The following is a 15,844-nucleotide window of genomic DNA, read 5'->3' on the forward strand; positions in this document are numbered from 1 at the left end:
ACAAAGATAGCCCAAGCCACTGGATTCGTATTTATCGCCAAACACAGCCAACATAATTCAGCTCGGCTCTGACGAACAGTAAGAAAGTGATGAAGTGGAGGTGAGGTGAGGGAAGGGATTTACAGTATTTTGATAGTCTGAGAGTTGCAGGCGAGGCCTTTCAACACTTCCAACTCTACCTCCAAGTGGAACAATTTTGCCGATTCTGCACTTTTTCGCTGACTAAATTGCCTTGGCGACAGCGGAGGCCAAAAGCTGAAGAAATATATGAGCGCTGGAAAAGAAAAGTTGAGTGGGCGCAGCTCAGCGTTATCTGGAATATCGCTTTGCCTGGCAGGTACATAAAACAAGGATCTATCCCGACAATGTGTGCAGAGAGACACTCACACGTGACGCTGTAGACTAGAGTCTCTCAAACACACACTGAACACACTGAGTGGCCAGAGGCAAAGAAAGCATTGAGTTTTTATTTGAATGATTCTATATATTCCATCTGCTTTAATGATATGAATCGCTCTGCCTTGAAGGAAGTTGTTTTAAGAGCGTGTAAGAAAATCGCCCTTGTGTAAATAAATTGTGGAAAATAAAAACCCACAACACTTTGACATCAGCCAAAGGGCCCATGATGTAAAGGTGAAAGTTGCACAGGTCTCATTTCAGAACGTCTGGAGGAAAAGAGGGGGAGGAACAGGGGGAGGAAAATCTACATCATCTGTCACCCCCCGAAACTCTCCCCCAGTCCAATATTATGTCATTATGACTGTGCTCACCGTCTCTGCGGACTTGCTGTGGTTTTGTGGATAAATTACATGTGACACTCCCAGCTGACATCCTGATTAACACAGGGAGAATAAAATGGCCCCCAATCCTCAGTAGTCAACGGGGTAATGGACTAATGGCTTCCATGTATGGCGAGAGAAACCAGGAAAAGCAGGTTTTAGAGACTTTGGTGTGTGTGTGCACGAGTGTGACATGTGTGTGAGTGCATCAGCATATGGGTGTGTAATTACTTGGCTTGCTGAGCCTTGACATTTGTGCTTTTGTGCAATAATTTTGGAACTTGCAACCCTGGAAATGTACCGTATGTGTGTGTGTGTGTGTGTGTGTGTGTGTGTGCGTATCGGGGTCTCGGGCCTCTTTGTCCAGCCTCTCTCTTCTCTTTTCAGGCCTGGCCTACTTCCTACTGTACTGTAGTGCTTATGCTGTGTGAGTGCGCCACAGCCTGTAGTGGCCACTGTAGATCCACTCATCTGCTCTCCCACATTCACAGTACAGTAGGGCAACAGGGAGACTGGCCAGCTCCTACCACAGAGACTCGATCTGACTACACCGTCGCTCACCTCGGGGAGATTTGAACCGCTTCTTCCTCTGACTGACAACTGCTAAATAAAAGCCCGAAGCAGACGTTACTGTGACTGACACAAGCACTGTAAAATCTAAGCGACTGTCTCACAGGTTTTTTTTTTTTTTGCAGAATGCACTGTGACCTCTGAAGTGTGAGGCTGCCAAAGTGGGAAATTCAAATCCACAAGCAGTGACCTGCTGGTGCTAACCTGCTGCACAGCGCTTTGCACCACTGCTTTGAATGTGTCAGTGTGAATACTGGACCTAAATCTGAGTCGACATATCCAATATGAACAGATTTTCAACCTGCATAATGTCACGTCGAATTTTATTTTATGCATCCTTCATTTCCTGAGTAAGTAAATGCAGGGAGCATCTATGCACTTTAACTTGAAAACTGAAGAACTAGAAAATGCGTCTGCTTCTGCTGCGGCAAGATTTCCACAATAAATAGTACATTTCTGGCCTCGTAGGTCATGTAAAAATAATGTCCAGTGATCAGAAAAAGCTCATTCTTTAACTTGAAAATATCAATAAAATATCTAAAAAATTAAATTTAAATATATCAGATATTTAACAATGAACACACGCCGTATCATTGTCCTGTGATTCAAACTATAAAGAATAAAATTCAATTTAATTGTTAAAGACATCAAAATCCCCTCACAGGACTACACATATGCATTTTTAGCCCAGGCAGCCCAGGCAGCACTGCATGTCAATCAAATCCCTGAGCCTGACAGTCCTCCACAGAGCTCAGACATACAATATAACTTTAATTACACCGGGGTTTTCAGTTTTATTGTACTTAAAACAGCACACTGATACCCGTTTTAGCGGGAGAAATAAAAGAGGCTCCATAATTATGGCAGAAAAAATATATTTACAGTGAGTGCTCACTTGGCCCCCATTCACCACTCCAATCTGGATTTCATATTAGCCAGGAGGAAATTGGATGGAATTCACAACATCACAGCAAGCTCATAAATGAAACAAAATCACATAATCTTAAATACCAATTTATCCACTTAACAAATGAAGCAGTGTATTGGTGGCTTATTGCTGTGTTGTACTGGTAAATGACTCATTTTCGCTGTGTGTTGCACTAGTGTGAATACACTGAGCACTGGCACATGATCTAAACCACATACTCAACACTTCAAAACGTATCTGGCAGGATTACTCAGATCTGGAGATGTACAGTAGTCTTTACAGTGCTGCTACACCACATGACCATTAAAAGCTATGACAGGAAACATCTCATTCAAAGAGTCATCTACAGATCAAAACCATCTTTCAAGTACACAACTAAACGATAATATTAGAGTGCTGAATTGTATTGTTCTCGTCTGTTCATCCTGTGTGTTAATGTTCTGTGAAATAAGATATCTAATATTAGGTAAGTCAGATGTGGCAAAATGTCAGGATGGCAGTTTGTGAGATGAGGTTGCTCTTTTTTCTTATCTGCACTGACACAGCTTTTATGCTTGTAACAGTGTGATGAATAATGCTAATTTTGGAGCAGTTGGGATCGTACGAAATTAAATTACTAAAGTAAAAATGCATTGGCATACTTTTTTCTACACTAGTCTAAAGGCATAACTAGATATGTGTTAGAAAAAAAACTAAACACTGGGAATTGTGGTTTTAAATAAATAAATACATAAAAAAAGGTTTATGGTGCCCCTTTAGAAGTTATAATAAGAAGAATAATAATGAGACACCTGTTAGATTTGTGGTTTTGCTATCACAGATGAAAAAAGGTCAACCATTTTTTAATAATCTGAATATTATTAGAAAAAAAAACATCAATATTTTCAAATCAATAGCGATTTACAAAAATCACCAGCAAGCGATCGATTAAAAAAAGTGGAGGACACATGCACGAGCGCGCACATGCGTACATGCATTCTCTCTCTCTCTCTCACACACACACACACACACACACACACTGAGCAAAATATGCTGATGCTGTGTATTCATGCAGCATTATTGTATCCTCTACACTAAAACATTCATCGTATCATACACTCTTACTTTTATTTCACGCTTTATATTTTCCTCTATATATTAGACACATGCTATATAAAGTATAGAAAGTATTCCCCCTTCCTTCTTCGGACAAAACTTTTAAAATTCTTAAAGAGTTAATTCTATACGGAAAAAATAAGGGAGTACATTATTTTGCAGCATTAAATCCTTTCCTCTCTTTATATACTACATAATATTTTAAAGTGAAACACACGTCCAGTAACAAATTAAAAAAGCACACAGAGGTTGAGCATAAATGAAAAATAGTTTATGTATTTTTTTTAAAGTCTAAATTACATATAAAACTAACTACTTGCAAATATTATATACACTGTAGAACAGTAATTCTACACAATATATAATCCATTTCCAGAGTGCTCATTTAGGCTCTTTTTTTTTAGTTCATACCTACATGCATTAAAAAGTTATTAAGTATTGTCAGTTAAAAGCTTCTAGCATCTTTAAAAAAAACAAACTTACACTACTTTGCAGTGAGTAGTATATAATTGCGGAAAATACTGTTTTAAAACGCATTTAGTGAAAAAAAAAAAAAATAAAGAATTTCACATTCAAGTTCAAGGCCACAGATATGTTCAAGTTTGGGAACTTGTTGTTCTAGCTGTGGCCTGTTTTTCCTTTAGCTCCTCTTTTGCAGTGTATTCATTAAACATTCGCACTCGTGTATTTGAAATATATGTATTCAAAAAAATGTTTGAAAATATGTGAAATATATTGACTGATTATGTCTATTAAAAAGGCATGTTTGGTTGTTATATAGGTTTAGAAGAATTTACCCTTTCATAGAGGTGTTTCATAAAGCCGAAGAACACACACTTTAAAAGTGAAAACTGACGAGTGTAAAAATGTGTTCACTGTCGAACCACAAGTATTAATATCTGACAGTGTACACAAAGAAGATTATTAAATTAAACACACGAATATGTTCGTTTGGTTGTGTTCTTGTATTTGCATGTGTGTGTGTGTGTGTGTGTGTGTGTCCCATCCAGCCTTGCGGTGTTTGCTGTGTAGCTGCAGTAAAGCTGAAGTTTGCCTCAGTGCACAGAATGCCTCATTGTGGCCTGCACCAGGCTATTGGGTTGGTCAGGTATACTTTTACAGAGAGCGAAAATACTGCAAACCCTCACCACCCTGCCATCTGCCTCTCAACATGCAACCTTCCCCTGGACTCCTGCCATCCACTGCCAAAAAGGCCTCAGGGGTAGAGTAGTGTGATACTCTGCCAGCCAAAAACCATGTGTCCACTGCTAGTTAAGTAGAGCTTATATCCATATGAATGAACATAATCACCTATGTATGGAAAAAGCTGTACCTGAATCACCTGAAAGCTCTGAGAAACATCGGGTCGACTTTGCCCTTCAAAAAGTGTCCTTTCACATAAAGCCTGATGAGCATCTGAGCAGACATGAGGAAACCAAAGCACGAAGAATTAAAGACTTTTGTGAATCAGCTGCTAATAAATGTCAGGTTTTAAAAAATGAAATTCCAAAACAGTGATTATTATGTGTACGGTTGGTTCCCCTTGCAGGCAATACTACAAATTAAATGTTATGAATAGACCTGGGGATTGTAAATTGCCTTATAAATGTCTCATTCACTAATGAAACCTGCATTTTCCATTCATTTGACAAAATTAACTACCAAGGATCTGAAAAAGAGCCAAAGAAGCCAAATTAAATTAATGTTTGATCCAAAGTAACTTATCTGAAGTGAAATTCGTCACCTCACAGTCATTTTGTGGGATTGTTCTGTGACGCATACACAGATTTATTGCTCAGGTTTTTTTCCTCCTTCAAAGGAAAACAAGGGGATGTTTTCATACGCATCAATATAATAAAACAAGCATTTCGACAGGAGTCTTTGTACACATTTGCCACAAAATATTACTATGCAAATCATAAATCCTGTGTTAAAAGAAGCGCAGATGCACAGATAATTCAGGAAACGATGCGATCAATATTAAAATTAGGTGTGGAAAGGCAAATATCCTGCAAATAGCGAAGCGACGGACTATTTTATATTTATTCTCTTTTCTGTCTCCTAAAACGAAATACAAGCTCGGCAAATGCTGCCCGCAAAACTTCAAATTCGGAGAAATGCAGGGTGTTCTCGTTGAAATTTAGCTGACAATCGAGCTTTTGAGAACATTAAAGCAATCAAAACGATCAGTACACCACGTACTTCTCTTTATACAGTACATACTAAGCCCGGACCACATCACTCATATGAAATACCTCCACAACCGTGGCCTTCCGCTCATCCACTGATTACCACGACGTGGGATTATCCTGGCAGCAATCACAGTGCTATCAATGACTTCTGTTTTTGCATTACTAAATTACACCTCAGTTCTATGGAGGGCAGGGAAAAGTATTATTAAAGTTAAAGGAATGGCGGTGTCGCTCGTATATGTGCTATTGTATATGTTCCCAAACTACATGAGCATGTAGGATTTTACAGTCAGACGTATTAATGCGCACTCAATAAAAAGAAACTTTGTGCACAAATGTTTATTTGCACAGTGTGCCTGTTAAACATCGAAAGCCTTAGATGTAAACACACGAATAAACTTGCATCGAAACCATGCAAGCACACACACATTAAATCAGATATTACTCACCGATTTTTCAGAGCAAAGATGGTAAATGTCCGGACAGGATGCGAAATTTGGCAGCTCTTCCCGCTTTTGATCCACATCTCTGTCAAGAAGAGGAGAAAGCCATAAGCTCCCGTTCGGTGGTTCTTGCTAGACCCAGCGATTTCCCTCAGACTGTCTCTTTTCACAGCCGTGCCTCAGCCCCTGCTCCAACCTGAGCCCCAGCCTCAATCTCAGCTACAGCCTCACTCCCTCTTCCAGCCACACAGTCTGAGCCCCAAGCTCAGGGCTGCACGGCTCGCCTGCCACTGGCTGGGTCCAGGCCTGGTGAGAGGCCTGAAACAATAGGAGGCCATGAGGCTGTCTGCAAGGCTCCAGCTAAGCCCGTCTGCTAGTTAACAAGTCTTTGAATGAGGAATGTTAGCAAACAGACAAACAGCATGTCTGATGCATGCAAATAGCACAACCAGTCCAGTCACAGCCTTGGCTGGGCACATGAATAATTCAGCAGTCTATATGCTGCTCTCCCACATTACTCCCTCCCTCTTCCCGAATGAAATGCCTTCACTAGAATAAGTGTGGCAAAGTATTCAAACCTCTGCTTTACCAGCAGCCTTGCTCGCGAAAATCAGTTTTTATACCATACAACAACATGTAATAATATCGCGAAGTCGCCCTGTAGAAACACGACATGCAGGCCTACTTCTGACATTTCGCTGCAACAATTTGAAATTTCGCAATTACTACATTTTTTTCTCTTATTGCCTTTTAATGTCTTTTGTTTGCAGTTGGCACCTGTCCCAGAAAGAGATCCGGCTCAGCACACCACTCATTCTCCTGTTAGGAGAGCAAGTCGGTGTGAAAGAGAGAGAACAAGGGGGGAGCGAGAGACAGACACACACACACAGAGGGAGTGAGAGGACATGGGAAGGAAATAGAAGGAGAGACAGAGAGTAAAGACGAAGGAGGTGAGGTACTTCACAGCAGTCATTGATGAAGGACATGTCTTTTTAAACACAGATGTGTACCGTGCTCAGATACTGGTCACACTCTCTGCTTGACATCCACAGTGGTCATCCAGACCACAAGCCCACCCCGAGTAGGTTACCCGTCAGAAATGGCGCCCCGACACTCCAGGTGGAACAAGGCCCATCACATGGCGAAACACCACCTTGACGAATTTCCATCCAAAAAGGGAGAAACTAAATAAATACTACTAGAAACCCATCAGCGGAGGAAAAAAATATCAAGACGCGGCACATTTTTAGGAAACAAAATACAAAAGAATGGAAAAAACAGCGGCCAAATCCAAAGTGGTGCAAAAATCAATGCGCCAAAAGTGCGAAAAGGCCCCTAAAAGCAACTTGTTGCCAGGTTTTGCAGAGCTGCTGTGCAGCTAGTTGGAGGCAGAGGGTTAAAATCCAGCTAGTAGTGAGTGAAAAAAAAAGCTCCGTCTATGGAAGGGCGGGCTGTGGGGAGGCCCTGACTGTAGAAATAGCAGCAGACTTTTTTTTTTTTCCCCTCGCAGAGCTTAAGTCTCCCCCTTGCGTGTGGCTGGAGCAGAAAGAGGGGAGCAGGCGAAACAGAGAGAGAAAAAGAAGTGAGGTAGAGAGAGAGAGAGAGAGAGAGAGGAAGAGAGGAGGAGACAGCGAGCGCACAGTGAAGGGGAGAAATGCTCCGCTGATGATGAAATAGGAGGTGCGGCGGAGCGCGCGAACCAGTCACTTTTTCATCACATGTCCAACACGGCAAGGAACTGTATTTGCACCGGAGACAGGGGGGAGAAGGAGGGAGGGAGCATAAGATGGGTGGGAGACGGAGACACAGAAGGAAAGAGAGAGAGAGAGGGAGAGTGGGAGGGTGGAAAGCACTAAATGTGGGAGGGGTGGAGGAGGAAGAATGACACAGAAATCCACTCCTCCAGCAGTGCGCAGACGCAGTGCACACACTTACACGCCATACTGGGATACACTATACAGTACCTCAGCTACTATATCAACTAGTGAAAAGAAAAGCGAAGAAAAAGAGAATCCACAGTCATTCACAACGGACCGCTCTGCTGAAGGATCCTTGAAATATGCAACACTTTTGAGAGCCGGTTGAATTATTAACCTTATCTCTTACTGTAGTGGGGGCTCTTGTCGCTGCAACAGTCTTGGGAGCACACTCTGAAAAGGAGCACACACTCACGGAGTGCATTAACTCTTTAGCATGCCACAATGACTGGCGTGAATGCACAGAATAGACCAGTCGCACACACACACACACACACACACACACACACTCACATACACACAGGAAAAAGATAAGCTTCCCCAGTGTTTATTTCAGTAACATGTGGCAAAGAACGCTGGGCTAGGACCCTCCTCCTTGCCCCGGCTCTGTCACAAAGCGAGCTGAACGCTGCAGCTGAACCCTTGCAGCTATTTTGGCACAAAGTCAAAAGGCTGATAAGCATTTTTGGGTGAGACTTCGCTGCTTTTCCTCGAGGAAAAACAGCTGCCACTTGCCTGGTAAAATGCATTCAACAGTTCGGAGGAAATTTCGAGAACCCCCCCCCACCTCACCCCACCTCACCCCACCCCACCCCACCCCAGAGATGCCGATTCCTCCTGTTTAAAATAGAGGAGGGATAAAACAGAAAATAAGATGGTCTAAACAGTTTGTCCTAACCGAATCCGTGCACTGATTCACACGAAGCGAGCCAGAGAGTTAACCAGAGGGAGAGACCCAAACAGCATGGCTGTTTCCACCATCTTAGATTGTATTGATTATTCTTTGCTGTAACGTCTGTCTCTCTCACACACGCTAGCTCTCTTTCTCTCCCTTTCTGTCCCTCCCTCCCTCCCTCTTTCTGCCTCTGTTCTGCCACCTTCTCTACTCGGTGATCAGCATTTGGCTTTTTCCATTTGTGGCAGATTACTGTAACGCTATTGTACAACAACTTCCTGCCTCTTTTGGCTCTGGTTCTAAAAACTGCAAAAGCAGAGCTCGTGGCTTCAACTTTTTCCCCTCGGCCTTGAACTACAGGAGCTCTATAAGGAAAGAAAAGGAGGAAGGAGATATGTAAAGTGTGTCTGTTACTGAGGAACTATTCTGATTGCATTTCTGCCTTATAAACTGCTGAGAGTTAAAGAGGGCAAGAGGGGACTACATGCCTAGCAGAGACAATGAGAGAGAAAAAAGGTGGGGGTGAAACTTTTCTTACTTTTACTCTGTGAAAACTTTCTGTTGGTTTTGGAGGGCACTGCGTTATTAGTGGGGCTCAAGCTCACGCAGATTTGTCTAACATGGCTGCTACTGCTTCAGGCTGCACAGTTTGTGAGGGCTGCTTTCATAGCACGGCCACCACCCCGTTCCTCGCCGGCTCTCTTCCTCACTACAGCAGCACAGAGGCTGGATTCTCCACACAAACTATCCTCCCGTCTGCACTTCTCCTCACTCCACAGGTTTCAGTAAAAACACAGGTGGATGTGCAGACAGAAAATGCGAGTGTTATTTACTCTTACTTTGTGCAGAGAGGGCTGAACTGCAATTTACTGGCTCTCCGTGCCCCGTCCCTAAATGAGATACGAGCTCGGTTCAGGCATCTACACTGGCACGAGCTATAGAATCCTATTAGAAGGAGTGCAGCTGTACGTCACATCTCGCCATGCGTTTGGACCAATTGAGAAACCCATGACTTCATTATGGTCTCGATGTATAAAGCTGTAATGTGCATATGTTGAGAGACTGTATTGGATCATAAATCAGGACATGTTAGAGCTCTGAGCATTAGCTGTTTTAGAGTGGCACACACTTTGTGTTTTTATGCTTAGTGTGCAAAACTGCACTTTGCATGGCATAAAGTTCATTCGAGGATACAGCTCTGGTGTTGGGTCACCTCCCAGCTCTCAGCACTGTGCTGCTCGACACTGTGCCTCTGTTGCATTTTGAAATTATTGATCATATTTTAATTTCGCAGTCATAATTAACAACATTTTAACAACTGTTGCAGACTTTCTAACAGATTATAATAAACCTGTTTCTTAAGAAATGCACTGTGCAGACCTTTGTTCTTTTTACGTCTTTTTACACTTCTATTTTTTTCTGATTAAATTATTAAATAAAACCAACCTTTTTAGAATCTTAACCCTGACGCAAAATTGTCACAGCTCTTTGATTTACGTACATTAAAGCAGAGAGAAGCAACAGCTTTTCATGTGGAGTGCATGGCTGCAACATCTGTGTGATTCAGAATCAGTCAATCAGGCCAATTGATGACACGATGTGAAACAAAATGGCAGACGGCGCCATGTTATGGACTCTGCCCGACACCATTTGACGAACATTTTAGAGACAAAAATGTGCTCTGTAAAGTGCTAATTTTTTTGGTTGATTTTGTATTAAGCATCTACTACTACTACATCGACTACTGAACTTTGTAACATTAAAATTTCTCTGTTTTGTATCTTATAAAAACACACACAAAAAAGACAATATTACACAGTGGAATGAAGGTGTCTAAAATCATCAAAATTAAAGGGCAATATAAATGTTGTGCATTTGTATCCAGCTTCTGTAAAATAATACTTTTTAGATTTATTATCCCAAATTGATCATTTAGGTGTCAGGGCCTTGAGTGAACTCACAGCCTCACACTGATTCAGCCTCACACAGAATGAATGCTGCAGTCACGAACACGTCGAACACACATTTAAGTGTCAGTCATGGGCAAACACTTGAACTTTACAAAATAAAAGTTCAGATAAAGGGACAGGACGAGGACACACAATAAAAGATGCTTTTTTTCTAGAGCTTTCTTTCTGTGTCTGCAGGAAACAGTGAGGAGAGCTGGGGGAACATGAAATTGCAGTGGGCAGGGGATCTGCAAAGACAAACAATATTTGCACTTAGTCATTTACAAACATCAAGGAGGCATTAGGAGGTTGGGGGGGGGGGCGGTTCTGCGCTTGGTCAGCAACCACCACTGCGTCAACACACTAGACATGATATGTGGCACATAAAACACATATATATTCTAATGGACTTATTCAAGTGGGATGAAAGCTAACCACAAAAGTGTGCCTACACTACACTACGAGGGAAGACTTTATACTCTCCAGGAGCAGGAGCAGAGTCTATGAGGTGGTCTTGCTTAAGCCCCGCACGTGTCTAAACAACTTCTCTATTACACCCGAGACCTTTGAGGGCACTCCCCATCGAGCCGGGAACAAAGGCCATGACCCCTAGGTCAAAAGCGTTACACGGGAGGCCAAGCGGGCCCATTGAATGCTGCACTGCTGTTTGCTTTAAGAAGGTAAAGATTACTAACACATTAACTAATGCCGATTAGGGGGTTATCCCTCATGGGACTGAGGTCCCAGGGCAGCACATCACGTCTTATTAACACAACCCGGCCTTTGACCCCAGCAGTCACCTCAGGCAGCCGACTGTGACCACCACTTTGTGCTCTCTGTCTGACACGCAGACGAGGAAAGAGGAGTATCACAGCAAGGTGCAGCACAGCTTGAAAAAATAATTGTTGTCTGGACAAACATGAATAAATGATCGCTCCTGGCCATGACAAATTTGATTTGCATTAGCAGGATGTGCATCATCTGTGGATCTGAAAATAATCTGAGTAATAATTTCAATGAGAGGAACTTCCTAATTAAACAGGATCAATCAAAAAAAAACAACAACAACAAAAAAAAAAAAAGATTTCAAGGCCTCAGACTTTAAAGCATGTGTTCTGCTCAAGTTCATAAAATGGGAGCATGTGCAATAAAGTTCTCATCACAAAATGGTGGACACAAGGCATGCGCAGTATTGATGTTCCAGATGATCATATGATGAAAAGCAAGAACGGGACAATTTCATCACAAACTCTCTCTGTTGTGCTGCTCAAACATTATTTTGCACCAGCAGAGAGGTAAAAGTGAAATTTCGTGCAGAGCTGACTTTAACACTCCCTGTCGAGGTAAAGCGAGCCAATAATGCTTCATAATGAGACATGATTGACGCTCGCCATCAACGAAATTACTGCTTGAAATCAGATCAATTGCGATTGTCTCTCCTTTAAATAAATACTGTGGGAATATCAATTTAATAGAACCAGACGAAAATATGGAGTGGTTGGTTTTTTTCTGGAGTGTTTTCTTAAAGGTCAAGTCCATGTCTGTGCAGGGAATATACACATTTAATTTAATTATAAAACTTTGTTCAATAAGTTGACTGGTGATGTAAAAAATGTACTTTTTAAAGATAAACTTCTTTTTTTAACAGTTGAGCAGTTTTTCGACAGTAATCAATTTAATTGATTTGTTTTAAAAAATATTTAAAAAGAAAACATGTATGCATTACGGCATTATTTAATTTAGTTTATCTTATAAAATATATTCCTTTTTAATTTGCTAAGGGTTTAAAAAGCTGATTGAGACAACAAACTGCAGTGTGTTTGCTCTCTGTAGGTGCTGCCTTTAATATAATAAAAAGAATTTGACTAAAGCCAGTGTTAAATAATAATTTATTACGAGTATATGACGAGGAAGGAATTATGCAAAAATGTTAAATATTTGTGTTTAATTAACATTTGAAAAATACATACTCTTTTCTTTTTCTTTATGTTTGCTTTGCTGTAAGGTTTAAGAGGGAATTTATGATCAAAGAACAAAAATATCAAGCATACAGATTTTGTTTTGGCAAATATTCAACCACGTATGAAATGTACGGGTTTAATGTATAAAATCCGTCCACCTTTATAGTCTTAATTTAATTTGTTTCTGAAAAAAAAAAACAAAAAAAACAAACAAACACCATAGCACATTTAGTCTAATAAAGCTATATTTCTCTGTTCCCTGGGCAGAGATACACTTTTAATTTTGAAATTTGCACTTTACAAAAAGGTATTCATATTGAGTGTCTAAAGTTTGCTGTTATGTGAATACAGCACTACATTAACACATGTTCATTTCCGAAAGATAATCATCTGGGTAAATTACATGTTTGCATCTGTAATATAATGTTTAGTATTCTGATTTGGATTTAAATAAATGCAGTTTGTTATAATGATTATAAATCTAATAACTGAAGGCAACACTTCCCCCCCTAAAGGAACAGATCACATTTTAATACACTGCATATTTTAAAACTGATTGCTTGTAATTGCATGAATTATTGCATTTGTTTTGTGTAATTTTATTGGAATTTAGCTCAATTGACTTTGCCTGAAATATTTCACAACGTGTCCTGCTGCTGTACTCCTCTGTTCTCCAAACGCAAAGCAAAGCATTGATTTTTTGTACACCAGTTAGCTTTTAATCAGCTGCCTGCAACAAATCGAAAAATACAAAATCAGACGAAATCTTAACTCATGGGTGTTTTGCATAATTTCAAAAACATTTCCTAAACAAACTACATTTGCAGAAAGATCATGCGCACCGCATGGTTTCATCTGAGCAGTATAAAAAGGCATTTTCTAGCAGGAATGAACTCACCTTGCTGTTTCTCACAGGGTTCAGAAAGGAGAAGAAGAGGAGGAAAGGAGACACAGAGGGGAAAAAGAGCAAGAGAGACTTTCTCCTGGGAACAAGCTGGAAATTATGGACCTATTCGATATCAGACCTCAGAGTGGACAACCTATCCAAAGAGGGACGCGCCCTAACTGTAACTAACAACTACTTCTGGCAGCCCTTCAACAGCCAAACATATTGTCCTGGATCAGGGCAGCCTTCGTATGGTAGCATCGAAATGGGGCAGTTTATAAGCAAGAAATCCACCAAACTACAGCATCAATAATTAATAACAATTATTGATGCTGTAGTTTAATAACAATGCATTAAATGTAAATGAATGTGTTTTTTTTAACAAGATACAGATTAAGCTGTAAACTATGGTACATTCAAGATTGTTTAAACATGTTAAGGTGATACACACGATTGGAAAAAGACAGATTAAAGTAAGTTTTCCACACGTTGAGACATCTGAAACAAAACGGGGGCGATCCTGACAGTTAGTGCACATCTATTTATTTAATTATTAAACATTCTTCATGCTTTTCATTATGTATTACAACTTTTTTTTCATTTTGTGATATAACAAGAATAAATCCTGATATTCAGATTTAATTGTCAGAGTTTAAAATCTGTTTTCTCAGTTCAAACTATATGACAAAACTACATTTTAACAGAGGTTAGCACAACCATATTGTACATTAACATATGAGATGAGACTGGTTATAATATATAAAGATAATTAATTTGTCTTCATATTAACTGAAAAACTCAAATTAACAGAGTTACTATTAATCAGTTGTAATACTAATGTTATTATGGTCACTGGGAGATAATACATAATTTAAAGCAACATAAATAATGAGCATTAAGTGGTGTTTCCTATACTTCTCTCTACAAACACTGATCTACCACACTGCGTTAACGGAGCTACTGGGACAAATTCTCAAAAGTCAATGAGGCGCAATAATAAAAAAGCAAATTCTCCTTCTCTGTCCACCTGACCAGCCTGCACCGGGCTTCATACCTGAGTTCTCCCTTTGCAGTTTCCCCCCCGAGGGCTGCTAATACCTACTTTAAACATCCTTGGCCATTTCATTTTATTCTTCCTCCACACACAGAGCCAGGAGTGAACAGGGCCTGGCATTTCAGGGGCCACGTCACAACGCCTGTGTCTGCGCCGCAGGGCTGCAAGGAGTCCAACAGCCGTGCCATACGCGCTCAGCGGCTCCCTGCCTCGACAAACACTGTTTTGTTATCTCACGCACCCTCTCTAGCATCCTTGCTCTACTGAGAACAGCAAAACATGCACCTAATGTGCTTTATCCGTTTCATAAACACGCTCTCGTCCAGGTGCGTCCTCCGACACTGCAGCCCGTGGATCACTTCACAGCACTTTCTGTTCTGATCACTGTAAAGTTACAAAATACACCAATAGATCCAGTTCCCACTCAAGCAATGCAAATTAATGAGCTTGATAACTGCTTCAAACTTTCTGCACAGTAAAACAAAAAAAATCCGTGGCATGCTTTAAAAGGGGGCCACAGCACTGATATTGATTTAAAAGTGACAAAGATTAAAACACTGATTAGGTACAGTAAATCCCACTTTAAGCTGACAGACTGTAATTGATGTGCATAATGTTATTAGCGGAATGATATTTATCTACAACAGCGCTTCATAGCACAGCTGCATAAACAGAGCTTTTATTACTCTGTAGGCTATTCCTGCAAATTTAGTGGCTCTTTCAATTCAAGTAAAATATTATTTCTACGAAGAGCAAAACATGTGGCACCATATTGGTTTTCTTTTTAAATGCGAGGCCACTGTACGTGTCTAAAACTGTACATTGCACTTATTTTTTTATTATATTTTTAACTTCAGCCCTGTATTTTGCTTTGTGTGGTTGTCCGTGTTTTAGAGTATGTAGGCATTAAAAGTAACGGCTGTAAAGACACACTACGGTAAATATGAGCCCTTATGGTGCAGCACATAGAGGCTGTTACTGCTTTTTGGGATAATAACTAGACAACTTGTCTTTAAGGGGACAAAACAGTTTGTAGAGATACAGCGAGCTGTTGTATTAGTTTATATTTGTGCACATCCGACGAGCAAGTGCAGGCACTGATGAGCTTGGTCATATGAGGACATGCACATTCCACACTGGGGTTGTTTAAGTAAATCTGAATCTTTAGGGTATAAAAGCATTTTTTGTTTTCCTGTGTGTTTCATACAAAAGTTTTCTCCACAGTACAGCTGTTCCCGCAGGGTATTCTAGATACAATATGTTGCTGGGTACAGAAAATGAATATTTAGTGTAATTTATCTTCATATTTTAAGGCGTCTGCTCTCTTTCTTATGT

At 40.5% G+C, this 15,844-nt stretch overlaps 2 long non-coding RNA genes across 3 annotated transcripts in view; one reads left to right on the plus strand and one right to left on the minus strand.

The window, feature by feature from the left end:
- LOC117261850 (uncharacterized) overlaps positions 1-15,844 on the minus strand; it is a 54,720-nt gene that overhangs the window by 16,777 nt on the left and 22,099 nt on the right. For both annotated transcript variants that reach the window (XR_013491585.1, XR_013491584.1), the window contains exon 3: positions 6,014-6,092. This is a non-coding gene — a long non-coding RNA (uncharacterized LOC117261850). The remainder of the gene's footprint in view (positions 1-6,013; positions 6,093-15,844) is intronic.
- LOC144463443 (uncharacterized) lies at positions 8,854-14,105 on the plus strand. The gene is made up of 2 exons (XR_013491583.1): positions 8,854-9,175; positions 13,485-14,105. It is a non-coding gene; the product is annotated as an uncharacterized LOC144463443 (long non-coding RNA).

This window comes from Epinephelus lanceolatus, chromosome 5, assembly GCF_041903045.1.
Source record: "Epinephelus lanceolatus isolate andai-2023 chromosome 5, ASM4190304v1, whole genome shotgun sequence".
NCBI lineage: Eukaryota > Metazoa > Chordata > Actinopteri > Perciformes > Serranidae > Epinephelus > Epinephelus lanceolatus.